This window comes from Vigna unguiculata, chromosome 10, assembly GCF_037176805.1.
Source record: "Vigna unguiculata cultivar grain cowpea cultivar isolate G323 ecotype 2 chromosome 10, ASM3717680v1, whole genome shotgun sequence".
NCBI classification, from domain to species: Eukaryota; Viridiplantae; Streptophyta; class Magnoliopsida; order Fabales; family Fabaceae; genus Vigna; species Vigna unguiculata.
The window spans coordinates 39,698,815-39,719,372 of NC_140801.1; the positions used below are offsets into that span (position 1 = coordinate 39,698,815).

General features: G+C 44.6%; 32 non-coding genes and 25 pseudogenes across 32 annotated transcripts; all 57 read right to left on the bottom strand.

The window, feature by feature from the left end:
- Positions 1–6: 6 nt before the first annotated feature.
- Positions 7–125, bottom strand: LOC146883137 (5S ribosomal RNA). The gene has a single exon (XR_014986022.1). It is a non-coding gene; the product is annotated as a 5S ribosomal RNA (ribosomal RNA).
- A 215-nt stretch (positions 126–340) lies between these two features.
- LOC146883138 (5S ribosomal RNA) lies at positions 341–459 on the bottom strand. The gene has a single exon (XR_014986023.1). It is a non-coding gene; the product is annotated as a 5S ribosomal RNA (ribosomal RNA).
- A 211-nt stretch (positions 460–670) lies between these two features.
- LOC146883139 (5S ribosomal RNA) lies at positions 671–789 on the bottom strand. The gene has a single exon (XR_014985858.1). It is a non-coding gene; the product is annotated as a 5S ribosomal RNA (ribosomal RNA).
- A 215-nt stretch (positions 790–1,004) lies between these two features.
- On the bottom strand, positions 1,005–1,123 carry LOC146883140 (5S ribosomal RNA; annotated as a pseudogene).
- Positions 1,124–1,338: 215 nt separating this feature from the next.
- LOC146883141 (5S ribosomal RNA) lies at positions 1,339–1,457 on the bottom strand (annotated as a pseudogene).
- A 213-nt stretch (positions 1,458–1,670) lies between these two features.
- Positions 1,671–1,789, bottom strand: LOC146883142 (5S ribosomal RNA; annotated as a pseudogene).
- Positions 1,790–2,289: 500 nt separating this feature from the next.
- LOC146883143 (5S ribosomal RNA) lies at positions 2,290–2,408 on the bottom strand. Its single transcript, XR_014985655.1, has one exon. It is a non-coding gene; the product is annotated as a 5S ribosomal RNA (ribosomal RNA).
- A 214-nt stretch (positions 2,409–2,622) lies between these two features.
- Positions 2,623–2,741, bottom strand: LOC146883144 (5S ribosomal RNA). Its single transcript, XR_014985662.1, has one exon. It is a non-coding gene; the product is annotated as a 5S ribosomal RNA (ribosomal RNA).
- Positions 2,742–2,955: 214 nt separating this feature from the next.
- On the bottom strand, positions 2,956–3,074 carry LOC146883145 (5S ribosomal RNA; annotated as a pseudogene).
- Positions 3,075–3,528: 454 nt separating this feature from the next.
- Positions 3,529–3,647, bottom strand: LOC146883146 (5S ribosomal RNA). The gene has a single exon (XR_014985652.1). It is a non-coding gene; the product is annotated as a 5S ribosomal RNA (ribosomal RNA).
- Positions 3,648–3,797: 150 nt separating this feature from the next.
- Positions 3,798–3,916, bottom strand: LOC146883147 (5S ribosomal RNA). The gene has a single exon (XR_014985521.1). It is a non-coding gene; the product is annotated as a 5S ribosomal RNA (ribosomal RNA).
- Positions 3,917–4,369: 453 nt separating this feature from the next.
- Positions 4,370–4,488, bottom strand: LOC146883148 (5S ribosomal RNA). The gene has a single exon (XR_014985522.1). It is a non-coding gene; the product is annotated as a 5S ribosomal RNA (ribosomal RNA).
- Positions 4,489–5,005: 517 nt separating this feature from the next.
- LOC146883149 (5S ribosomal RNA) lies at positions 5,006–5,124 on the bottom strand. The gene has a single exon (XR_014986093.1). It is a non-coding gene; the product is annotated as a 5S ribosomal RNA (ribosomal RNA).
- Positions 5,125–5,321: 197 nt separating this feature from the next.
- On the bottom strand, positions 5,322–5,440 carry LOC146883150 (5S ribosomal RNA). The gene has a single exon (XR_014985656.1). It is a non-coding gene; the product is annotated as a 5S ribosomal RNA (ribosomal RNA).
- A 214-nt stretch (positions 5,441–5,654) lies between these two features.
- On the bottom strand, positions 5,655–5,773 carry LOC146883151 (5S ribosomal RNA). The gene has a single exon (XR_014985663.1). It is a non-coding gene; the product is annotated as a 5S ribosomal RNA (ribosomal RNA).
- Positions 5,774–5,987: 214 nt separating this feature from the next.
- Positions 5,988–6,106, bottom strand: LOC146883152 (5S ribosomal RNA; annotated as a pseudogene).
- A 453-nt stretch (positions 6,107–6,559) lies between these two features.
- LOC146883153 (5S ribosomal RNA) lies at positions 6,560–6,678 on the bottom strand (annotated as a pseudogene).
- A 214-nt stretch (positions 6,679–6,892) lies between these two features.
- On the bottom strand, positions 6,893–7,011 carry LOC146883154 (5S ribosomal RNA). The gene has a single exon (XR_014986086.1). It is a non-coding gene; the product is annotated as a 5S ribosomal RNA (ribosomal RNA).
- Positions 7,012–7,227: 216 nt separating this feature from the next.
- Positions 7,228–7,346, bottom strand: LOC146883155 (5S ribosomal RNA; annotated as a pseudogene).
- A 454-nt stretch (positions 7,347–7,800) lies between these two features.
- Positions 7,801–7,919, bottom strand: LOC146883156 (5S ribosomal RNA; annotated as a pseudogene).
- Positions 7,920–8,069: 150 nt separating this feature from the next.
- LOC146883157 (5S ribosomal RNA) lies at positions 8,070–8,188 on the bottom strand. Its single transcript, XR_014985523.1, has one exon. It is a non-coding gene; the product is annotated as a 5S ribosomal RNA (ribosomal RNA).
- Positions 8,189–8,403: 215 nt separating this feature from the next.
- LOC146883158 (5S ribosomal RNA) lies at positions 8,404–8,522 on the bottom strand. The gene has a single exon (XR_014985857.1). It is a non-coding gene; the product is annotated as a 5S ribosomal RNA (ribosomal RNA).
- Positions 8,523–8,737: 215 nt separating this feature from the next.
- Positions 8,738–8,856, bottom strand: LOC146883159 (5S ribosomal RNA). The gene has a single exon (XR_014985854.1). It is a non-coding gene; the product is annotated as a 5S ribosomal RNA (ribosomal RNA).
- Positions 8,857–9,070: 214 nt separating this feature from the next.
- On the bottom strand, positions 9,071–9,189 carry LOC146883160 (5S ribosomal RNA; annotated as a pseudogene).
- A 454-nt stretch (positions 9,190–9,643) lies between these two features.
- On the bottom strand, positions 9,644–9,762 carry LOC146883161 (5S ribosomal RNA). Its single transcript, XR_014985653.1, has one exon. It is a non-coding gene; the product is annotated as a 5S ribosomal RNA (ribosomal RNA).
- A 150-nt stretch (positions 9,763–9,912) lies between these two features.
- Positions 9,913–10,031, bottom strand: LOC146883162 (5S ribosomal RNA). Its single transcript, XR_014985660.1, has one exon. It is a non-coding gene; the product is annotated as a 5S ribosomal RNA (ribosomal RNA).
- Positions 10,032–10,246: 215 nt separating this feature from the next.
- Positions 10,247–10,365, bottom strand: LOC146883163 (5S ribosomal RNA). The gene has a single exon (XR_014985861.1). It is a non-coding gene; the product is annotated as a 5S ribosomal RNA (ribosomal RNA).
- A 214-nt stretch (positions 10,366–10,579) lies between these two features.
- Positions 10,580–10,698, bottom strand: LOC146883164 (5S ribosomal RNA). Its single transcript, XR_014985661.1, has one exon. It is a non-coding gene; the product is annotated as a 5S ribosomal RNA (ribosomal RNA).
- A 214-nt stretch (positions 10,699–10,912) lies between these two features.
- LOC146883165 (5S ribosomal RNA) lies at positions 10,913–11,031 on the bottom strand (annotated as a pseudogene).
- A 215-nt stretch (positions 11,032–11,246) lies between these two features.
- Positions 11,247–11,365, bottom strand: LOC146883166 (5S ribosomal RNA). Its single transcript, XR_014985598.1, has one exon. It is a non-coding gene; the product is annotated as a 5S ribosomal RNA (ribosomal RNA).
- A 197-nt stretch (positions 11,366–11,562) lies between these two features.
- On the bottom strand, positions 11,563–11,681 carry LOC146883167 (5S ribosomal RNA). The gene has a single exon (XR_014985664.1). It is a non-coding gene; the product is annotated as a 5S ribosomal RNA (ribosomal RNA).
- A 214-nt stretch (positions 11,682–11,895) lies between these two features.
- On the bottom strand, positions 11,896–12,014 carry LOC146883168 (5S ribosomal RNA). The gene has a single exon (XR_014985665.1). It is a non-coding gene; the product is annotated as a 5S ribosomal RNA (ribosomal RNA).
- A 214-nt stretch (positions 12,015–12,228) lies between these two features.
- Positions 12,229–12,347, bottom strand: LOC146883169 (5S ribosomal RNA; annotated as a pseudogene).
- A 214-nt stretch (positions 12,348–12,561) lies between these two features.
- LOC146883170 (5S ribosomal RNA) lies at positions 12,562–12,680 on the bottom strand. The gene has a single exon (XR_014985856.1). It is a non-coding gene; the product is annotated as a 5S ribosomal RNA (ribosomal RNA).
- A 150-nt stretch (positions 12,681–12,830) lies between these two features.
- Positions 12,831–12,949, bottom strand: LOC146883171 (5S ribosomal RNA). Its single transcript, XR_014985666.1, has one exon. It is a non-coding gene; the product is annotated as a 5S ribosomal RNA (ribosomal RNA).
- Positions 12,950–13,099: 150 nt separating this feature from the next.
- Positions 13,100–13,218, bottom strand: LOC114167822 (5S ribosomal RNA). The gene has a single exon (XR_003600432.2). It is a non-coding gene; the product is annotated as a 5S ribosomal RNA (ribosomal RNA).
- Positions 13,219–13,432: 214 nt separating this feature from the next.
- On the bottom strand, positions 13,433–13,551 carry LOC114167812 (5S ribosomal RNA; annotated as a pseudogene).
- Positions 13,552–13,748: 197 nt separating this feature from the next.
- Positions 13,749–13,867, bottom strand: LOC114167834 (5S ribosomal RNA). Its single transcript, XR_003600444.2, has one exon. It is a non-coding gene; the product is annotated as a 5S ribosomal RNA (ribosomal RNA).
- Positions 13,868–14,080: 213 nt separating this feature from the next.
- LOC114167828 (5S ribosomal RNA) lies at positions 14,081–14,199 on the bottom strand (annotated as a pseudogene).
- Positions 14,200–14,441: 242 nt separating this feature from the next.
- Positions 14,442–14,560, bottom strand: LOC114167808 (5S ribosomal RNA). The gene has a single exon (XR_003600420.2). It is a non-coding gene; the product is annotated as a 5S ribosomal RNA (ribosomal RNA).
- Positions 14,561–14,757: 197 nt separating this feature from the next.
- Positions 14,758–14,876, bottom strand: LOC114167823 (5S ribosomal RNA). The gene has a single exon (XR_003600433.2). It is a non-coding gene; the product is annotated as a 5S ribosomal RNA (ribosomal RNA).
- Positions 14,877–15,090: 214 nt separating this feature from the next.
- Positions 15,091–15,209, bottom strand: LOC114167810 (5S ribosomal RNA; annotated as a pseudogene).
- A 216-nt stretch (positions 15,210–15,425) lies between these two features.
- LOC114167835 (5S ribosomal RNA) lies at positions 15,426–15,544 on the bottom strand. The gene has a single exon (XR_003600445.2). It is a non-coding gene; the product is annotated as a 5S ribosomal RNA (ribosomal RNA).
- Positions 15,545–15,758: 214 nt separating this feature from the next.
- Positions 15,759–15,877, bottom strand: LOC114167827 (5S ribosomal RNA; annotated as a pseudogene).
- Positions 15,878–16,091: 214 nt separating this feature from the next.
- Positions 16,092–16,210, bottom strand: LOC114167811 (5S ribosomal RNA; annotated as a pseudogene).
- Positions 16,211–16,424: 214 nt separating this feature from the next.
- Positions 16,425–16,543, bottom strand: LOC114167840 (5S ribosomal RNA). The gene has a single exon (XR_003600450.2). It is a non-coding gene; the product is annotated as a 5S ribosomal RNA (ribosomal RNA).
- A 214-nt stretch (positions 16,544–16,757) lies between these two features.
- Positions 16,758–16,876, bottom strand: LOC114167923 (5S ribosomal RNA; annotated as a pseudogene).
- Positions 16,877–17,090: 214 nt separating this feature from the next.
- Positions 17,091–17,209, bottom strand: LOC114167815 (5S ribosomal RNA; annotated as a pseudogene).
- A 215-nt stretch (positions 17,210–17,424) lies between these two features.
- Positions 17,425–17,543, bottom strand: LOC114167824 (5S ribosomal RNA; annotated as a pseudogene).
- A 214-nt stretch (positions 17,544–17,757) lies between these two features.
- On the bottom strand, positions 17,758–17,876 carry LOC114167816 (5S ribosomal RNA; annotated as a pseudogene).
- Positions 17,877–18,090: 214 nt separating this feature from the next.
- LOC114167831 (5S ribosomal RNA) lies at positions 18,091–18,209 on the bottom strand. Its single transcript, XR_003600441.2, has one exon. It is a non-coding gene; the product is annotated as a 5S ribosomal RNA (ribosomal RNA).
- A 214-nt stretch (positions 18,210–18,423) lies between these two features.
- LOC114167833 (5S ribosomal RNA) lies at positions 18,424–18,542 on the bottom strand (annotated as a pseudogene).
- A 214-nt stretch (positions 18,543–18,756) lies between these two features.
- LOC114167851 (5S ribosomal RNA) lies at positions 18,757–18,875 on the bottom strand (annotated as a pseudogene).
- A 215-nt stretch (positions 18,876–19,090) lies between these two features.
- LOC114167931 (5S ribosomal RNA) lies at positions 19,091–19,209 on the bottom strand (annotated as a pseudogene).
- A 214-nt stretch (positions 19,210–19,423) lies between these two features.
- LOC114167825 (5S ribosomal RNA) lies at positions 19,424–19,542 on the bottom strand (annotated as a pseudogene).
- A 214-nt stretch (positions 19,543–19,756) lies between these two features.
- Positions 19,757–19,875, bottom strand: LOC114167817 (5S ribosomal RNA). The gene has a single exon (XR_003600428.2). It is a non-coding gene; the product is annotated as a 5S ribosomal RNA (ribosomal RNA).
- Positions 19,876–20,089: 214 nt separating this feature from the next.
- Positions 20,090–20,198, bottom strand: LOC114167832 (5S ribosomal RNA; annotated as a pseudogene).
- Between the last annotated feature and the right edge of the window lie 360 nt (positions 20,199–20,558).

Consider the following 20,558-nt stretch of genomic DNA (forward strand, 5'->3'; position numbering starts at 1 on the left):
AAAAAAGAGGTGCAACACGAGGACTTCCCAGGAGGTCACCCATCCTAGTACTACTCTCGCCCAAGCACGCTTGACTGCGGAGTTCTGATGGGATCCGGTGCATTAGTGCTGGTATGATCGCACCTGTCAAGTATTGCACGATCAATGTATATATGGGTTTCGCATTGGGCCTAAGTTTGAAAACTTGGTGAGGCGCGGGGCCCGGGGACGTGAAGTGGGTTGTTTGTGTCCGAATAAATTTTGGTAACAGTAGTTTGAGTCATTTAGGTGGTACTATTGGATTTAATTGCAAAAAACGGTGATGAAAATGGCGTAAAAAAAAAGAAAAAAACGTAAAAAAGAGGTGCAACACGAGGACTTCCCAGGAGGTCACCCATCCTAGTACTACTCTCGCCCAAGCACGCTTGACTGCGGAGTTCTGATGGGATCCGGTGCATTAGTGCTGGTATGATCGCACCTGTCAAGTATTGCACGATCAATGTATATATGGGTTTCGCATTGGGCCTAAGTTTGAAAACTTGGTGAGGCGCGGGGCCCGGGGACGTGAAGTGGGTTGTTTGTGTCCGAATAAATTTTGGTAACAGTAGTTTGAGTCATTTAGGTGGTACTATTGGATTTAATTGCAAAAAACGGTGATGAAAATGGCGTAAAAAAAAAAAAACGTAAAAAAGAGGTGCAACACGAGGACTTCCCAGGAGGTCACCCATCGTAGTACTACTCTCGCCCAAGCACGCTTAACTGCGGAGTTCTGATGGGATCCGGTGCATTAGTGCTGGTATGATCGCACCTGTCAAGTATTGCACGATCAATGTATATATGGGTTTCGCATTGGGCCTAAGTTTGAAAACTTGGTGAGGCGCGGGGCCCGGGGACGTGAAGTGGGTTGTTTGTGTCCGAATAAATTTTGGTAACAGTAGTTTGAGTCATTTAGGTGGTACTATTGGATTTAATTGCAAAAAACGGTGATGAAAATGGCGTAAAAAAAAGAAAAAAAACGTAAAAAAGAGGTGCAACACGAGGACTTCCCAGGAAGTCACCCATCCTAGTACTACTCTCGCTCAAGCACGCTTGACTGCGAAGTTCTGATGGGATCCAGTGCATTAGTGCTGGTATGATCGCACCTGTCATGTATTGCACGATTAATGTATATATGGGTTTCGCATTGGGCCTATGTTTGAAAACTTGGTGAGGCGCGGTGCCTGGGGACATGAAGTGGGTTGTTTGTGTCGGAATAAATTTTGGTAACAGTAGTTTGAGTCATTTAGGTGGTACAATTGGATTTAATTGCAAAAAACGGTGATGAAAATGGCGTAAAAAAAAGGAAAAAACGTCAAAAAAGATGTGCAACACGAGGACTTCCCAGGAGGTCACCCATCCTAGTACTACTCTCGCCCAACCACGCTTCAATGCGGAGTTCTGATGGGATCCAGTGCATTAGTGCTGGTATGATCGCACCTGTCAAGTATTGCAAGATCAATGTAGATATGAGTCTCGCATTGGGCCTAAGTTTTAAAACTTGGTGAGGCGCGGGGCCCGGGGACGTGAAGTGGGTTGTTTGTGTCCGAATAAATTTTGGTAACAGTAGTTTGAGTCATTTAGGTGGTACTATTGGATTTAATTGCAAAAAACGGTGATGAAAATGGCGTAAAAAAAGAAAAAAATGTAAAAAAGAGGTGCAACACGAGGACTTCCCAGGAGGTCACCCATCCTAGTACTACTCTCGCCCAAGCACGCTTGACTGCAGAGTTTTAATGGGATCAAGTGCATTGGTGCTGGAATGGTCGCACATGTCAAGTATTGCCCTATCAGTGTACATATGCATTTCGCATTGGGCCTAAGTTTGAAAACTTGGTGAGGCGCGGGGCCTGAGGACGTGAAATGGGTTGTTTGTGTCCGCATAAATTTTGGTAACAGTAGTTTGGGTCATTTAGGTGGTACTATTGGATTTAATTGCAAAAAACGGTGATGAAAATGGCGTAAAAAAAAGAAAAAAACGTAAAAAAGAGGTGCAACACGAGGACTTCCGAGGAGGTCACCCATCGTGCGGAATTCTGATGGGATCCGGTGCATTAGTGCTGGTATGATCGCACCTGTCAAGTATTGCACGATCAATGTATATATGGGTTTCGCATTGGGCCTAAGTTTGAAAACTTGGTGAGGCGCGGGGACCGGGGACGTGAAGTGGGTTGTTTGTGTGCGAATAAATTTTGGTAACAGTAGTTTGAGTCATTTAGGTGGTACTATTGGATTTAATTGCAAAAGACGGTGATGAAAATGGCGTAAAAAAAAGAGGTGCAACACGAGGACTTCCCACGAAGTCACCCATCGTAGTACTACTCTCGCCCAAGCACGCTTGACTGCGGAGTTCCGATGGGATCCAGTGCATTAGTGCTGGTATGATCGCACCTGTCAAGTATTGCACGATCAATGTATATATGGGTTTCGCATTGGGCCTAAGTTTGAAAACTTGGTGAGGCGCGGGGCCAGGGGATGTGAAGTGGGTTGTTTGTGTTCGAATAAATTTTGGTAACAGTAGTTTGAGTCATTTAGGTGGTACTATTGGATTTAATTGCAAAAAACGGTGATGAAAATGGCGTAAAAAAAAGAAAAAAACGTAAATAAGAGGTGCAACACGAGGACTTCCAACGAAGTCACCCATCGTAGTACTACTCTCGCCCAAGCACGCTTGACTACGGAGTTCTGATGGGATCCAGTGCATTAGTGCTGGTATGATCGCACCTGTAAAGTATTGCACGATCAATGTATATATGAGTTTCGCATTGGCCCTAAGTTTGAAAACTTGGTGAGGCGCGGGGCCCGGGGACGTGAAGTGGGTTGTTTGTGTTCGAATAAATTTTGGTAACAGTAGTTTGAGTCATTTAGGTGGTACTATTGGATTTAATTGCAAAAAACAGTGATGAAAATGGCGTAAAAAAAAGAAAAAAACGTAAAAAAAAGGTGCAACACGAGGACTTCCCAGGAGGTCACCCATCCTAGTACTACTCTCGCCCAAGCACGCTTGACTGCGGAGTTTTAATGGGATCTGGTGCATTGGTGCTGGAATGGTCGCACATGTCAAGTATTGCACCATCAGTGTACATATGCATTTCGCATTGGGCCTAAGTTTGAAAACTTGGTCAGGCGCGGGGCCTGAGGACGTGAAATGGGTTGTTTTTGTCCGAATAAATTTTGGTAACAGTAGTTTGGGTCATTTAGGTGGTACTATTGGATTTAATTGCAAAAAACGATGATGAAAATGGCGTAAAAAAAAGAAAAAAAACGTAAAAAAGAGGTGAAACACGAGGACTTCCCAGGAGGTCACCCATCGTGCGGAATTCTGATGGGATCCGGTGCATTAGTGCTGGTATGATCGCACCTCTCAAGTATTGCACGATCAATGTATATATGGGTTTCGCATTGGGCCTAAGTTTGAAAACTTGGTGAGGCACGGGGCCCGGGGACGTGAAGTGGGTTGTTTGTGTCCGAATAAATTTTGGTAAGAGTAGTTTGAGTCATTTACGTAAAAAAGAGGTGCAACACGAGGACTTCCAAGGAGGTCACCCATCCTAGTACTACTCCCGCCCAAGCACGCTTAACTGCGGAATTCTGATGGGATCCGGTGCATTAGTGCTGGTATGATCGCACTTGTCAAGTATTGCACGATCAATGTATATATGGGTTTCGCATTGGGCCTAAGTTTGAAAACTTGGTGAGGCGCGGGGCCCGGGGACGTGAAGTGGGTTGTTTGTGTCCGAATAAATTTTGGTAACAGTAGTTTGAGTCATTTACGTAAAAAAGAGGTGCCACACGAGGACTTCCCAGGAGGTCACCCATCCTAGTACTACTCCCGCCCAAGCACGTTTAACTGCGGAGTTCTGATGGGATCCGGTGCATTAGTGCTGGTATGATCGCACCTGTCAAGTATTGCACGATCAATGTATATATGGGTTTCGCATTGGGCCTAAGTTTGAAAACTTGGTGAGGCGCGGGGCCAGGGGACGTGAAATGGGTTGTTTGTGTCCGCATAAATTTTGGTAACAGTAGTTTGGGTCATTTAGGTGCTACTATTGGATTTAATTGCAAAAAACGGTGATGAAAATGGCGTAAAAAAAAGAAAAAAACGTAAAAAAGAGGTGCAACACGAGGACTTCCGAGGAGGTCACCCATCGTGCGGAATTCTGATGGGATCCGGTGCATTAGTGCTGGTATGATCGCACCTGTCAAGTATTGCACGATCAATGTATATATGGGTTTCGCATTGGGCCTAAGTTTGAAAACTTGGTGAGGCGCGGGGCCCGGGGACGTGAAGTGGGTTGTTTGTGTCCGAATAAATTTTGGTAACAGTAGTTTGAGTCATTTACGTAAAAAAGAGGTGCCACACGAGGACTTCCCAGGAGGTCACCCATCCTAGTACTACTCCCGCCCAAGCACGTTTAACTGCGGAGTTCTGATGGGATCCGGTGCATTAGTGCTGGTATGATCGCACCTGTCAAGTAGTGCACGATCAATGTATATATGGGTTTCGCATTGGGCCTAAGTTTGAAAACTTGGTGAGGCGCGGGGCCAGGGGACGTGAAATGGGTTGTTTGTGTCCGCATAAATTTTGGTAACAGTAGTTTGGGTCATTTAGGTGCTACTATTGGATTTAATTGCAAAAAACGGTGATGAAAATGGCGTAAAAAAAAGAAAAAAACGTAAAAAAGAGGTGCAACACGAGGACTTCCGAGGAGGTCACCCATCGTGCGGAATTCTGATGGGATCCGGTGCATTAGTGCTGGTATGATCGCACCTGTCAAGTATTGCACGATCAATGTATATATGGGTTTCGCATTGGGCCTAAGTTTGAAAACTTGGTGAGGCGCGGGGCCCGGGGACGTGAAGTGGGTTGTTTGTGTCCGAATATATTTTGGTAACAGTAGTTTGAGTCATTTAGGTGGTACTATTGGATTTAATTGAAAAAACGGTGATGAAAATGGCGTAAAAAAAAGAAAAAAACGTCAAAAAAGAGGTGCAACACGAGGACTTCCCTGGAGGTCACCCATCCTAGTACTACTCTCGCCCAAGCACGCTTTACTGCGGAGTTCTGATGGGATCCGGTGCATTAGTGCTGGTATGATCGCACCTGTCAAGTATTGCACGATCAATGTATATATGGGTTTCGCATTGGGCCTAAGTTTGAAAACATGGTGAGGCGCGGGGACCGGGGACGTGAAGTGGGTTGTTTGTGTCCGAATAAATTTTGGTAACAGTAGTTTGAGTCATTTAGGTGGTACTATTGGATTTAATTGCAAAAGACGGTGATGAAAATGGCGTAAAAAAAAGAGGTGCAACACGAGGACTTCCCACGAAGTCACCCATCGTAGTACTACTCTCGCCCAAGCACGCTTGACTGCGGAGTTCTGATGGGATCCAGTGCATTAGTACTGGTATGATCGCACCTGTCAAGTATTGCACGATCAATGTATATATGGGTTTCGCATTGGGCCTAAGTTTGAAAACTTGGTGAGGCGTGGGGCCAGGGGACGTGAAGTGGGTTGTTTGTGTTCGAATAAATTTTGGTAACAGTAGTTTGAGTCATTTAGGTGGTACTATTGGATTTAATTGCAAAAAACGGTGATGAAAATGGCGTAAAAAAAAGAAAAAAACGTAAATAAGAGGTGCAACACGAGGACTTCCAACGAAGTCACCCATCGTAGTACTACTCTCGCCCAAGCACGCTTGACTACGGAGTTCTGATGGGATCCAGTGCATTAGTGCTGGTATGATCGCACCTGTAAAGTATTGCACGATCAATGTATATATGAGTTTCGCATTGGCCTTAAGTTTGAAAACTTGGTGAGGCGCGGGGCCCGGGGACGTGAAGTGGGTTGTTTGTGTTCGAATAAATTTTGGTAACAGTAGTTTGAGTCATTTAGGTGGTACTATTGGATTTAATTGCAAAAAACGGTGATGAAAATGGCGTAAAAAAAAGAAAAAAACGTAAAAAAGAGGTGCAACACGAGGACTTCCCAGGAGGTCACCCATCCTAGTACTACTCTCGCCCAAGCACGCTTGACTGCGGAGTTTTAATGGGATCTGGTGCATTGGTGCTGGAATGGTCGCACATGTCAAGTATTGCACCATCAGTGTACATATGCATTTCGCATTGGGCCTAAGTTTGAAAACTTGGTCAGGCGCGGGGCCTGAGGACGTGAAATGGGTTGTTTTTGTCCGAATAAATTTTGGTAACAGTAGTTTAGGCCATTTAGGTGGTACTATTGGATTTAATTGCAAAAAACGGTGATGAAAATGGCGTAAAAAAAAGAAAAAAACGTAAAAAAGAGGTGCAACACGAGGACTTCCCAGGAGGTCACCCATCGTGCGGAATTCTGATGGGATCCGGTGCATTAGTGCTGGTATGATCGCACCTGTCAAGTATTGCACGATCAATGTATATATGGGTTTCGCATTGGGCCTAAGTTTGAAAACTTGGTGAGGCGCGGGGCCCGGGGACGTGAAGTGGGTTGTTTGTGTCCGAATAAATTTTGGTAACAGTAGTTTGAGTCATTTACGTAAAAAAGATGTGCCACACGAGGACTTCCCAGGAGGTCACCCATCCTAGTACTACTCCCGCCCAAGCACGTTTAACTGCGGAGTTTTGATGGGATCCGGTGCATTAGTGCTGGTATGATCGCACCTGTCAAGTATTGCACGATCAATGTATATATGGGTTTCGCATTGGGCCTAAGTTTGAAAACTTGGTGAGGCGCGGGGCCAGGGGACGTGAAGTGGGTTGTTTGTGTCCGAATAAATTTTGGTAACAGTAGTTTGAGTCATTTAGGTGGTACTATTGGATTTAATTGCAAAAAACGGTGATGAAAATGGCGTAAAAAAAAGAAAAAAACGTAAAATAGAGGTGCAACACGAGGACTTCCCAGGAGGTCATCCATCCTAGTACTAGTCTCGCCCAAGCACGCTTAACTGCGGAGTTCTGATGGGATCCGGTGCATTAGTGCTGGTATGATCGCACCTGTCAAGTATTGCACGATCAATGTATATATGGGTTTCGCATTGGGCCTGAGTTTGAAAACTTGGTGAGGCGCGGGGCCAGGGGACGTGAAGTGGGTTGTTTGTGTTCGAATAAATTTTGGTAACAGTAGTTTGAGTCATTTAGGTGGTACTATTGGATTTAATTGCAAAAAATGGTGATGAAAATGGCGTAAAAAAAAAGAAAAAAAACGTAAAAAAGAGGTGCAACACGAGGACTTTTCAGGAGGTCACCCATCCTAGTACTACTCTCGCCCAAGCACGCTTGACTGCAGAGTTTTAATGGGATCTGGTGCATTGGTGCTGGAATGGTCGCACATGTCAAGTATTGCACCATTAGTGTACATATGCATTTCGCATTGGGCCTAAGTTTGAAAACTTGGTCAGGCGCGGGGCCTGAGGACGTGAAATGGGTTGTTTTTGTCCGAATAAATTTTGGTAACAGTAGTTTGGGTTATTTAGGTGGTACTATTGGATTTAATTGCAAAAAACGGTGATGAAAATGGCATAAAAAAAAAGAAAAAAACGTAAAAAAGAGGTGCAACACGAGGACTTCCCAGGAGGTCACCCATCGTGCGGAATTCTGATGGGATCCGGTGCATTAGTGCTGGTATGATCGCACCTGTCAAGTATTGCACGATCAATGTATATATGGGTTTCGAATTGGGCCTAAGTTTGAAAACTTGGTGAGGCGCGGGGCCCGGGAACGTGAAGTGGGTTGTTTGTGTCCGAATAAATTTTGGTAAGAGTAGTTTGAGTCATTTACGTGAAAAAGAGGTGCAACACGAGGACTTCCAAGGAGGTCACCCATCCTAGTACTACTCCCGCCCAAGCACGCTTAACTGTGGAATTCTGATGGGATCCGGTGCATTAGTGCTGGTATGATCGCACTTGTCAAGTATTGCGTGATCAATGTATATATGGGTTTCGCATTGGGCCTAAGTTTGAAAACTTGGTGAGGCGCGGGGCCCGGGGACGTGAAGTGGGTTGTTTGTGTCCGAATAAATTTTGGTAACAGTAGTTTGAGTCATTTACGTAAAAAAGAGGTGCCACACGAGGACTTCCCAGGAGGTCACCCATCCTAGTACTACTCCCGCCCAAGCACGTTTAACTGCGGAGTTCTGATGGGATCCGGTGCATTAGTGCTGGTATGATCGCACCTGTCAAGTATTGCACGATCAATGTATATATGGGTTTCGCATTGGGCCTAAGTTTGAAAACTTGGTGAGGCGCGGGGCCCGGGGTCGTGAAGTGGGTTGTTTGTGTCCGAATAAATTTTGGTAACAGTAGTTTGAGTCATTTAGGTGGTACTATTGGATTTAATTGCAAAAAACGGTGATGAAAATGGCGTAAAAAAAAGGAAAAAACGTCAAAAAAGAGGTGCAACACGAGGACTTCCCAAGAGGTCACCCATCCTAGTACTACTCTCGCCCAAGCACGCTTAACTGCGGAGTTCTGATGGGATCCGGTGCATTAGTGCTGGTATGATCGCACCTGTCAAGTATTGCACGATCAATGTATATATGGGTTTCGCATTGGGCCTAAGTTTGAAAACTTGGTGAGGCGCGGGGCCCGGGGACGTGAAGTGGGTTGTTTGTGTCCGAATATATTTTGGTAACAGTAGTTTGAGTCATTTAGGTGGTACTATTGGATTTAATTGCAAAAAACGGTGATGAAAATGGCGTAAAAAAAAAGAAAAAAACGTAAAATAGAGGTGCAACACGAGGACTTCCCAGGAGGTCACCCATCCTAGTACTACTCTCGCCCAAGCACGCTTAACTGCGGAGTTCTGATGGGATCCGGTGCATTAGTGCTGGTATGATCGCACCTGTCAAGTATTGCACGATCAATGTATATATGGGTTTCGTATTGGGCCTGAGTTTGAAAACTTGGTGAGGCGCGGGGCCAGGGTACGTGAAGTGGGTTGTTTGTGTTCGAATAAATTTTGGTAACAGTAGTTTGAGTCATTTAGGTGGTACTATTGGATTTAATTGCAAAAAATGGTGATGAAAATGGCGTAAAAAAAAGAAAAAAACGTAAAAAAGAGGTGCAACACGAGGACTTCCCAGGAGGTCACCAATCCTAGTACTACTCTCGCCCAAGCACGCTTGACTGCGGAGTTTTAATGGGATCTGGTGCATTGATGCTGGAATGGTCGCACATGTCAAGTATTGCACCATTAGTGTACATATGCATTTCGCATTGGGCCTAAGTTTGAAAACTTGGTCAGGCGCGGGGCCTGAGGACGTGAAATGGGTTGTTTTTGTCCGAATAAATTTTGGTAACAGTAGTTTGGGTCATTTAGGTGGTACTATTGGATTTAATTGCAAAAAACGGTGATGAAAATGGCGTAAAAAAAAAGAAAAAAACGTAAAAAAGAGGTGCAACACGAGGACTTGCCAGGAGGTCACCCATCGTGCGGAATTCTGATGGGATCCGGTGCATTAGTGCTGGTATGATCGCACCTGTCAAGTATTGCACGATCAATGTATATATGGGTTTCGAATTGGGCCTAAGTTTGAAAACTTGGTGAGGCGCGGGGCCCAGGGACGTATAGTGGGTTGTTTGTGTCCGAATAAATTTTGGTAAGGGTAGTTTGAGTCATTTACGTAAAAAAGAGGTGCAACACGAGGACTTCCAAGGAGGTCACCCATCCTAGTACTACTCCCGCCCAAGCACGCTTAACTGCGGAATTCTGATGGGATCCGGTGCATTAGTGCTGGTATGATCGCACTTGTCAAGTATTGCACGATCAATGTATATATGGGTTTCGCATTGGGCCTAAGTTTGAAAACTTGGTGAGGCGCGGGGCCCGGGGACGTGAAGTGGGTTGTTTGTGTCCGAATAAATTTTGGTAACAGTAGTTTGAGTCATTTACGTAAAAAAGAGGTGCCACACGAGGACTTCCCAGGAGGTCACCCATCCTAGTACTACTCCCGCCCAAGCACGTTTAACTGCGGAGTTCTGATGGGATCCAGTGCATTAGTGTTGGTATGATCGCACCTGTCAAGTATTGCACGATCAATGTATATATGGGTTTCGCATTGGGCCTAAGTTTGAAAACTTGGTGAGGCGCGGGGCCCGGGGTCGTGAAGTGGGTTGTTTGTGTCCGAATAAATTTTGGTAACAGTAGTTTGAGTCATTTAGGTGGTACTATTGGATTTAATTGCAAAAAACGGTGATGAAAATGGCGTAAAAAAAAGGAAAAAACGTCAAAAAAGAGGTGCAACACGAGGACTTCCCAGGAGGTCACCCATCCTAGTACTACTCTCGCCCAAGCACGCTTAACTGCGGAGTTCTGATGGGATCCGGTGCATTAGTGCTGGTATGATCACACCTGTTAAGTATTGCACGATCAATGTATATATGGGTTTCGCATTGGGCCTAAGTTTGAAAACTTGGTGAGGCGCGGGGCCCGGGGACGTGAAGTGGGTTGTTTGTGTCCGAATAAATTTTGGTAACAGTAGTTTGAGTCATTTAGGTGGTACTATTGGATTTAATTGCAAAAAACAGTGATGAAAATGGCGTAAAAAAAAGAAAAAAACGTAAAAAAGAGGTGCAACACGAGGACTTCCCAGGAAGTCACCCATCCTAGTACTACTCTCGCCCAAGCACACTTGACTGCGGAGTTCTGATGGGATCCAGTGCATTAATGCTGGTATAATCGCACCTGTCAAGTATTGCACGATCAATGTATATATGGGTTTCGCATTGGGCCTAAGTTTGAAAACTTGGTGAGGCGCGGGGCCCGGGGACGTGAAGTGGGTTGTTTGTGTTCGAATAAATTTTGGTAACAGTAGTTTGAGTCATTTAGGTGGTACTATTGGATTTAATTGCAAAAAACGGTGATGAAAATGGCTTAAAAAAAAGAAAAAAACGTAAAAAAGAGGTGCAACACGAGGACTTCCCAGGAGGTCACCCATCCTAGTACTACTCTCGCCCAAGCACGCTTGACTGCGGAGTTTTAATGGGATCTGGTGCATTGGTGCTGGAATGGTCGCACATGTCAAGTATTGCACCATCAGTGTATATATGGGTTTCGCATTGGGCCTAAGTTTGAGAACTTTGTGAGGCGCGGGTCCCGGGGACGTGAAGTGGGTTGTTTGTGTTCGAATATATTTTGGTAACAGTAGTTTGAGTCATTTAGGTGGTACTATTGGATTTAATTGCAAAAAACGGTGATGAAAATGGCGTAAAAAAAAGAAAAAAACGTCAAAAAAGAGGTGCAACACGAGGACTTCCCCGGAGGTCACCCATCCTAGTACTACTCTCGCCCAAGCACGCTTCACTGCGGAGTTCTGATGAGATCCGGTGCATTAGTGCTGGTATGATCGCACCTGTCAAGTATTGCACGATCAATGTACATATGGGTTTCGCATTGGGCCTAAGCTTGAAAACTTGGTGAGGCACGGGGCCCGGGGACGTGAAGTGGGTTGTTTGTGTCCGAATAAATTTTGGTAACAGTAGTTTGAGTCATTTAGGTGGTACTATTGGATTTAATTGCAAAAGACGGTGATGAAAATGGCGTAAAAAAAAGAAGTGCAACACGAGGACTTCCCACGAAGTCACCCATCGTAGTACTACTCTCGCCCAAGCACGCTTGACTGCGGAGTTCTGATGGGATCCAGTGCATTAGTGCTGGTATGTTCGCACCTGTCAAGTATTGCACGATCAATGTATATATGGGTTTCGCATTGGGCCTAAGTTTGAAAACTTGGTGAGGCGCGGGGCCAGGGGACGTGAAGTGGGTTGTTTGTGTCCGAATAAATTTTGGTAACAGTAGTTTGAGTAATTTAGGTGGTACTATTGGATTTAATTGCAAAAAACGGTGATGAAAATTGCGTAAAAAAAAGAAAAAAACGTAAAAAAGAGGTGCAACACGAGGACTTCCCACGAAGTCACCCATCGTAGTACTACTCTTGCCCAAGCACGCTTGACTACGGAGTTCTGATGGGATCCAGTGCATTAGTGCTGGTATGATCGCACCTGTAAAGTATTGCACGATCAATGTATATATGAGTTTCGCATTGGCCCTAAGTTTGAAAACTTGGTGAGGCGCGGGGCCCGGGGACGTGAAGTGGGTTGTTTGTGTTCGAATAAATTTTGGTAACAGTAGTTTGAGTCATTTAGGTGGTACTATTGGATTTAATTGCAAAAAACGGTGATGAAAATGGCTTAAAAAAAAGAAAAAAACGTAAAAAAGAGGTGCAACACGAGGACTTCCCAGGAGGTCACCCATCCTAGTACTACTCTCGCCCAAGCACGCTTGACTGCGGAGTTTTAATGGGATCTGGTGCATTGGTGCTGGAATGGTCGCACATGTCAAGTATTGCACCATCAGTGTACATATGCATTTCGCATTGGGCCTAAGTTTGAAAACTTGGTCAGGCGCGGGGCCTGAGGACGTGAAATGGGTTGTTTTTGTCCGAATAAATTTTTGTAACAGTAGTTTGAGTCATTTAGGTGGTACTATTGGATTTAATTGCAAAAAACGGTGATGAAAATGGCGTAAAAAAAAGAAAAAAACGTAAAAACGAGGTGCAACACGAGGACTTCCCAGGAGGTCACCCATCCAAGTACTACTCTCGCCCAAGCACGCTTAACTGCGGAGTTCTGATGGGATCCGGTGCATTAGTGCTGGTATGATCGCACCTGTCAAGTATTGCACGATTAATGTATATATGGGTTTCGCATTGGGCCTAAGTTTGAAAACTTGGTGAGGCGCGGGGCCCGGGGACGTGAAGTGGGTTGTTTGTGTCCGAATAAATTTTGGTAACAGTAGTTTGAGTCATCTACGTAAAAAAGAGTTGCAACACGAGGACTTCCAAGGAGGTCACCCATCCTAGTACTACTCCCGCCCAAGCACGCTTAACTGCGGAATTCTGATGGGATCCGGTGCATTAGTGCTGGTATGATCGCACTTGTCAAGTATTGCACGATCAATGTATATATGGGTTTCGCATTGGGCCTAAGTTTGAAAACTTGGTGAGGCGCGGGGCCCGGGGACGTGAAGTGGGTTTTTTGTGTCCGAATAAATTTTGGTAACAGTAGTTTGAGTCATTTACGTAAAAAAGAGGTGCCACACGAGGACTTCCCAGGAGGTCACCCATCCTAGTACTACTCCCGCCCAAGCACGTTTAACTGCGGAGTTCTGATGGGATCCGGTGCATTAGTGCTGGTATGATCGGACCTGTCAAGTATTGCACGATCAATGTATATATGGGTTTCGCATTGGGCCTAAGTTTGAAAACTTGGTGAGGCGCGGGGCCAGGGGACGTGAAGTGGGTTCTTTGTGTCCGAATAAATTTTGGTAACAGTGGTTTGAGTCATTTAGGTGGTACTATTGGATTTAATTGCAAAAAACGGTGATGAAAATGGCGTAAAAAAAAGAAAAAAACGTAAAAAAGAGGTGTAACCCGAGGACTTTCCAGGAAGTCACCCATCCTAGTACTACTTTCGCCCAAGCACGCTTGACTGCGGAATTCTGATGGGATCCAGTGCATTAGTGCTGGTATGATCGCACCTGTCAAGTATTGCACGATCAATGTATATAAGGGTTTCGCATTGGGCCTAAGTTTGAAAACTTGGTGAGGCGCAGGGCCCGAGGACGTGAAGTGGGTTGTTTGTGTCGGAATAAATTTTGGTAACAGTAGTTTGAGTCATTTAGGTTGTACTATTGGATTTAATTGCAAAAAACGGTGATGAAAATGGCGTAAAAAAGAGAGGTGCAACACGAGGACTTCCCAGGAGGTCACCCACCCTAGTACTACTCTCGCCCAAGCACGCTTAACTACGGAGTTCTGATGGGATCCGGTGCATTATTGCTGGTATGATCGCACCTATCATGTATTGCACGATCAATGTATATATGGGTTTCGCATTGGGCCTAAGTTTGAAAACTTGGTGAGGCGCGGGGCCCGGGGACGTGAAGTGGGTTGTTTGTGTCCGAATAAATTTTGGTAACAGTAGTTTGAGTCATTTAGGTGGTACTATTGGATTTAATTGCAAAAAACGGTGTTGAAAATGGCGTAAAAAAAGAAAAAAACGTAAAAAAGAGATGCAACACGAGGACTTCCCAGGAGGTCACCCATCCTAGTACTACTCTCGCCCAAGCACGCTTGACTGCGGAGTTTTAATGGGATAAGGTGCATTGGTGCTGGAATGGTCTCACATGTCAAGTATTGCACCATCAGTGTACATATGCATTTCGCATTGGGCCTAAGTTTGAAAACTTGGTGAGGCGCGGGGCCTGAGGACGTGAAATGGGTTGTTTGTGTCCGAATAAATTTTGGTAAAAGTAGTTTGGGTCATTTAGGTGGTACTATTGGATTTAATTGCAAAAAACGGTGATCAAAATGGCGTTTCCAAAAAACGGTGATGAAAATGGCGTAAAAAAAAGAAAAAAACGTAAAAAAGAGGTGCAACACGAGGACTTCCCAGGAGGTTACCCATCCTAGTACTACTCTCGCCCAAGCACGCTTAACTGCGGAGTTCTGATGGGATCCGGTGCATTAGTGCTAGTATGATCGCACCTGTCAAGTATTGCACGATCAATTTATATATGGGTTTCGCATTGGGCCTAAGTTTGAAAACTTGGTGAGGCGCGGGGCCCGGGGACGAGAAGTGGGTTGTTTCTGTCCAAATAAATTTCGGTAACAGTAGTTTGAGTCATTTCGGTCGTACTATTGGATTTAATTGCAAAAAATGGTGATGAAAATGGCGTAAAAAAAAGAGGTACAACACGATGACTTCCCAGGAGGTCACCCATCCTAGTACTACTCTCGCCCAAGCACGCTTGACTGCGGAGTTCTGATGGGATCCGGTGCATTAGTGCTGGTATGATCGCACCTGTCAAGTATTGCACGATCAATGTATATATGGGTTTCGCATTGGGCCTAAGTTTGAAAACTTGGTGAAGGGCGGGGCCCGGAGACGTGAAGTGGGTTGTTTGTGTCCGAATAAATTTTGGTAACAGTAGATTGAGTCATTTAGGTGGTACTATTGGATTTAATTGCAAAAAACGGTGATGAAAATGGCGTAAAAAAAAGAAAAAAACGTAAAAAAGAGGTGCAACACGAGGACTTCCCAGGAAGTCACCCATCCTGGTACTACACTCGCCCAAGCACGCTTATCTACGGAGTTCTGATGGGATCCGGTGCATTAGTGTTGGTATCATCGCACCTGTCAAATATTGCACGATCAATGTATATATGGGTTTCGCATTGGGCCTATGTTTGAAAACTTGGTGAGGCGCGGGGCCCGGGGACGTGAAGTGGGTTGTTTGTGTCCGAATAAATTTTGGTAACAGTAGTTTGAGTCATTTAGGTGGTACTATTGGATTTAATTGCAAAAAACGGTGATGAAAATGGCGTAAAAAAAAAAGAAAAAAACGTAAAAAAGAGGTGCAACACGAGGACTTCCCAGGAGGTCACCCATCCTAGTACTACTCTCGCCCAAGCACGCTTAAGTGCGGAGTTCTGATGGGATCCGGTGCATTAGTGCTGGTATGATCGCACCTATCAAGTATTGCACGATCAATGTATATATGGGTTTCGCATTGGGCCTAAGTTTGAAAACTTGGTGAGGCGCGGGGCCCGGGGACGTGAAGTGGGTTGTTTGTGTCCGAATAAATTTTGGTAACAGTAGTTTGAGTCATTTAGGTGGTACTATTGGATTTAATTGCAAAAAACGGTGATGAAAATGGCGTAAAAAAAAGAAAAAAACGTAAAAAAGAGGTGCAACACGAGGACTTCCCAGGAAGTCACCCATCCTAGTACTACTCTCGCCTAACCACGCTTCACTGCGGAGTTCTGATGGGATCCAATGCATTAGTGCTGGTATGATCGCACCTGTCAATTATTGCAAGATCAATGTAGATATGAGTTTTGCATTGGGCCTAAGTTTGAAAACTTGGTGAGGCGCGGGGCCCGGGGACGTGAAGTGGGTTGTTTGTGTCCGAATAAATTTTGGTAACAGTAGTTTGAGTCATTTAGGTGGTACTATTGGATTTAATTGCAAAAAACGGTGATGAAAATGGCGTAAAAAAAAGAAAAAAACGTAAAAAAGAGGTGCAACACGAGGACTTCCCAGGAGGTCACCCATCCTAGCACTACTCTCGCCCAAGCACGCTTGACTGCGGAGTTTTAATGGGATCCGGTGCATTCGTGCTGGAATGGTCGCACATGTCAAGTATTGCACCATCAGTGTACATATGCATTTCGCATTGGGCCTAAGTTTGAAAACTTGGTAAGGCGCGGGGCCTGAGGACGTGAAATGGGTTGTTTGTGTCCGCATAATTTTTGGTAACAGTAGTTTGGGTCATTTAGGTGGTACTATTGGATTTATTTGCAAAAAACGGTGATGAAAATGGCGTAAAAAAAAGAAAAAAAAGTAAAAAAGAGGTGCAACACGAGGACTTCCCAGGAGGTCACCCATCCTAGTACTACTCTCGCCCAAGCACGCTTGACTATGGAATTCTGATGGGATCCGGTGCATTAGTGCTGGTATGATCGCACCTGTCAAGTATTGCACGATCAATGTATATATGGGTTTCGCATTGGGCCTAAGTTTGAAAACTTGGTGAGGCGCGGGGCCCGGGGACGTGAAGTGGGTTGTTTGTGTCCGAATAAATTTTGGTAACAGTAGTTTGAGTCATTTAGGTGGTACTATTGGATTTAATTGCAAAAAACGGTGATGAAAATGGCGTAAAAAAAAGAAAAAAACGTAAAAAAGAGGTGCAACACGAGGACTTCCCAGGAGGTCACCTATCCTAGTACTACTCCTGCCCAAGCACGCTTCACTACGGCGTCCTGATGGGATCCGGTGCATTAGTGCTGGTATGATCGCACTTGTCAAGTATTGCACGATCAATGTATATATGGGTTTCGCCTTGGGCCTAAGTTTGAAAACTTGGTGAGGCGCGGGGTCTGAGGACGTGAAATGGGTTGTTTGTGTTTGAATAAATTTTGGTAACAGTAGTTTGAGTCATTTAGGTGGTACTATTGGATTTAATTGCAAAAAACGGTGATGAAAATGGCGTAAAAAAAAGAAAAAAACGTAAAAAAGAGGTGCAACACGAGGACTTCCGAGGAAGTCACCCATCCTAGTACTACTCTCGCCCAAGCACGCTTGACTGCGGAGTTCTGATGGGATCCAGTGCATTAGTGCTGGTATGATCGCATCTGTCAATTATTGCACGATCAATGTATATATGGTTTTCGCATTGGGCCTAAGTTTGAAAACTTGGTGAGGCGCGGGGCCTGAGGACGTGAAGTGGGTTGTTTGTGTCTGAATAAATTTTGGTAACAGTAGTTGGAGTCATTTAGGTGCTACTATTGGATTTAATTGCAAAAAACAGTGATGAAAATGGAGTAAAAAAAAAGAAAAAAACATAAAATAGAGGTGCAACACGAGGACTTCCCAGGAGGTCACCCATTCTAGTACTACTCTCGCCCAAACACGCTTAACTGCGGAGTTCTGATGGGATCCGGTGCATTAGTGCTGGTATGATCCTATATGTCAACTATTGCACGATCAATGTATATATGGGTTTCGCATTGGGCCTAAGTTTGAAAACTTGGTGAGGCGCGGGGCCCGGGGACGTGAAGTGGGTTGTTTGTGTCCGAATAAATTTTAGTAACAGTAGTTTGAGTCATTTAGGTGGTACTATTGGATTTAATTGCAAAAAACGGTGATGAAAATGGCGTAAAAAAAAGAAAAAAACGTATAAAAGAGGTGCAACACGAGGACTTCCCAGGAGGTCACCCATCCTAGTACTACTCTCGCCCAAGCACGCTTGACTGCGGAGTTTTAATGGGATCCGGTGCATTGGTGCTGGAATGGTCGCACATGTCAAGTATTACACAATCAGTGTACATATGCATTTCGCATTGGGCCTAAGTTTGAAAACTTGGTGAGGCGCGGGGCCTGAGGACGTGAAATGGGTTGTTTGTGTCCGAATAAATTTTGGTAACAGTAGTTGGAGTCATTTAGGTGCTACTATTGGATTTAATTGCAAAAAACAGTGATGAAAATGGCGTAAAAAAAAGAAAAAAAAGTAAAAAAGAGGTGCAACACGAGGACTTCCCAGGAGGTCACCCATCCTAGTACTACTCTCGCCCAAGCACGCTTGACTATGGAATTCTGATGGGATCCGGTGCATTAGTGCTGGTATGATCGCACCTGTCAAGTATTGCACGATCAATGTATATATGGGTTTCGCATTGGGCCTAAGTTTGAAAACTTGGTGAGGCGCGGGGCCCGGGGACGTGAAGTGGGTTGTTTGTGTCCGAATAAATTTTGGTAACAGTAGTTTGAGTCATTTAGGTGGTACTATTGGATTTAATTGCAAAAAACGGTGATGAAAATGGCGTAAAAAAAAGAAAAAAACGTAAAAAAGAGGTGCAACACGAGGACTTCCCAGGAGGTCACCTATCCTAGTACTACTCCTGCCCAAGCACGCTTCACTACGGCGTCCTGATGGGATCCGGTGCATTAGTGCTGGTATGATCGCACTTGTCAAGTATTGCACGATCAATGTATATATGGGTTTCGCCTTGGGCCTAAGTTTGAAAACTTGGTGAGGCGCGGGGTCTGAGGACGTGAAATGGGTTGTTTGTGTTTGAATAAATTTTGGTAACAGTAGTTTGAGTCATTTAGGTGGTACTATTGGATTTAATTGCAAAAAACGGTGATGAAAATGGCGTAAAAAAAAGAAAAAAACGTAAAAAAGAGGTGCAACACGAGGACTTCCGAGGAAGTCACCCATCCTAGTACTACTCTCGCCCAAGCACGCTTGACTGCGGAGTTCTGATGGGATCCAGTGCATTAGTGCTGGTATGATCGCATCTGTCAATTATTGCACGATCAATGTATATATGGTTTTCGCATTGGGCCTAAGTTTGAAAACTTGGTGAGGCGCGGGGCCTGAGGACGTGAAGTGGGTTGTTTGTGTCTGAATAAATTTTGGTAACAGTAGTTGGAGTCATTTAGGTGCTACTATTGGATTTAATTGCAAAAAACAGTGATGAAAATGGAGTAAAAAAAAAGAAAAAAACATAAAATAGAGGTGCAACACGAGGACTTCCCAGGAGGTCACCCATTCTAGTACTACTCTCGCCCAAACACGCTTAACTGCGGAGTTCTGATGGGATCCGGTGCATTAGTGCTGGTATGATCCTATATGTCAACTATTGCACGATCAATGTATATATGGGTTTCGCATTGGGCCTAAGTTTGAAAACTTGGTGAGGCGCGGGGCCCGGGGACGTGAAGTGGGTTGTTTGTGTCCGAATAAATTTTAGTAACAGTAGTTTGAGTCATTTAGGTGGTACTATTGGATTTAATTGCAAAAAACGGTGATGAAAATGGCGTAAAAAAAAGAAAAAAACGTATAAAAGAGGTGCAACACGAGGACTTCCCAGGAGGTCACCCATCCTAGTACTACTCTCGCCCAAGCACGCTTGACTGCGGAGTTTTAATGGGATCCGGTGCATTGGTGCTGGAATGGTCGCACATGTCAAGTATTACACAATCAGTGTACATATGCATTTCGCATTGGGCCTAAGTTTGAAAACTTGGTGAGGCGCGGGGCCTGAGGACGTGAAATGGGTTGTTTGTGTCCGAATAAATTTTGGTAACAGTAGTTGGAGTCATTTAGGTGCTACTATTGGATTTAATTGCAAAAAACAGTGATGAAAATGGCGTAAAAAAAAGAAAAAAACGTAAAATAGAGGTGCAACACGAGGACTTCCCAGGAGGTCACCCATCCTAGTACTACACTCGCCCAAGCACGCTTAACTGCGGAGTTCTGATGGGATCCGGTGCATTAGTGCTGGTATGATCGCACCTGCCAAGTATTGCACGATCAATGTATATATGGGTTTCGCATTGGGCCTAAGTTTGAAAACTTGGTGGGCGCGAGGCCCGAGGACGTGAAGTGGGTTGTTTGTGTCTAAATAAATTTTGGTAACAGTAGTTGAAGTCATTTAGGTGGTTTTTTTGGATTTAATTGCAAGAAACGGTGATGAAAAGTACGTAAGAAAAAGAAAAAAAACGTAAAAAAGAGGTGCAACACGAGGACTTCGCAGATCCTCGTACTAATCTCGCCAAAGCACGCTTGACTGCGGGGTTCTGATGGGATCCGGTGCATTAGTGCTGGTATGATCGCACTTGTCAAGTATTGCACGATCAATGTCTATATGGGTTTCACATTGGGTCTAAGTTTGAAAACTGGGTGAGGCGCGGGGACCGGGGACGTGAAGTGGGATGTTTGTGACAGAATAAATTTTTGTAACTGTAGTGTAAGTTCTTTAGGTGGTACTTTTGGATTTAATTGTAAAAATTGGTGATGAAAAGGACGTAAAAAAAGAAAAAAAATGTAAAAAAGAGGTGCAGCACGAGGACTTACCATTGTAGTACTACTGCTCTCGCCCAAGCACGCTTAACTGCGTAGTTCTGATGGGATCTGGTGCATTAGTATTGGTATGATCGCACTTGTCACGTATTTAATGATCAATGTATATATGCATTTC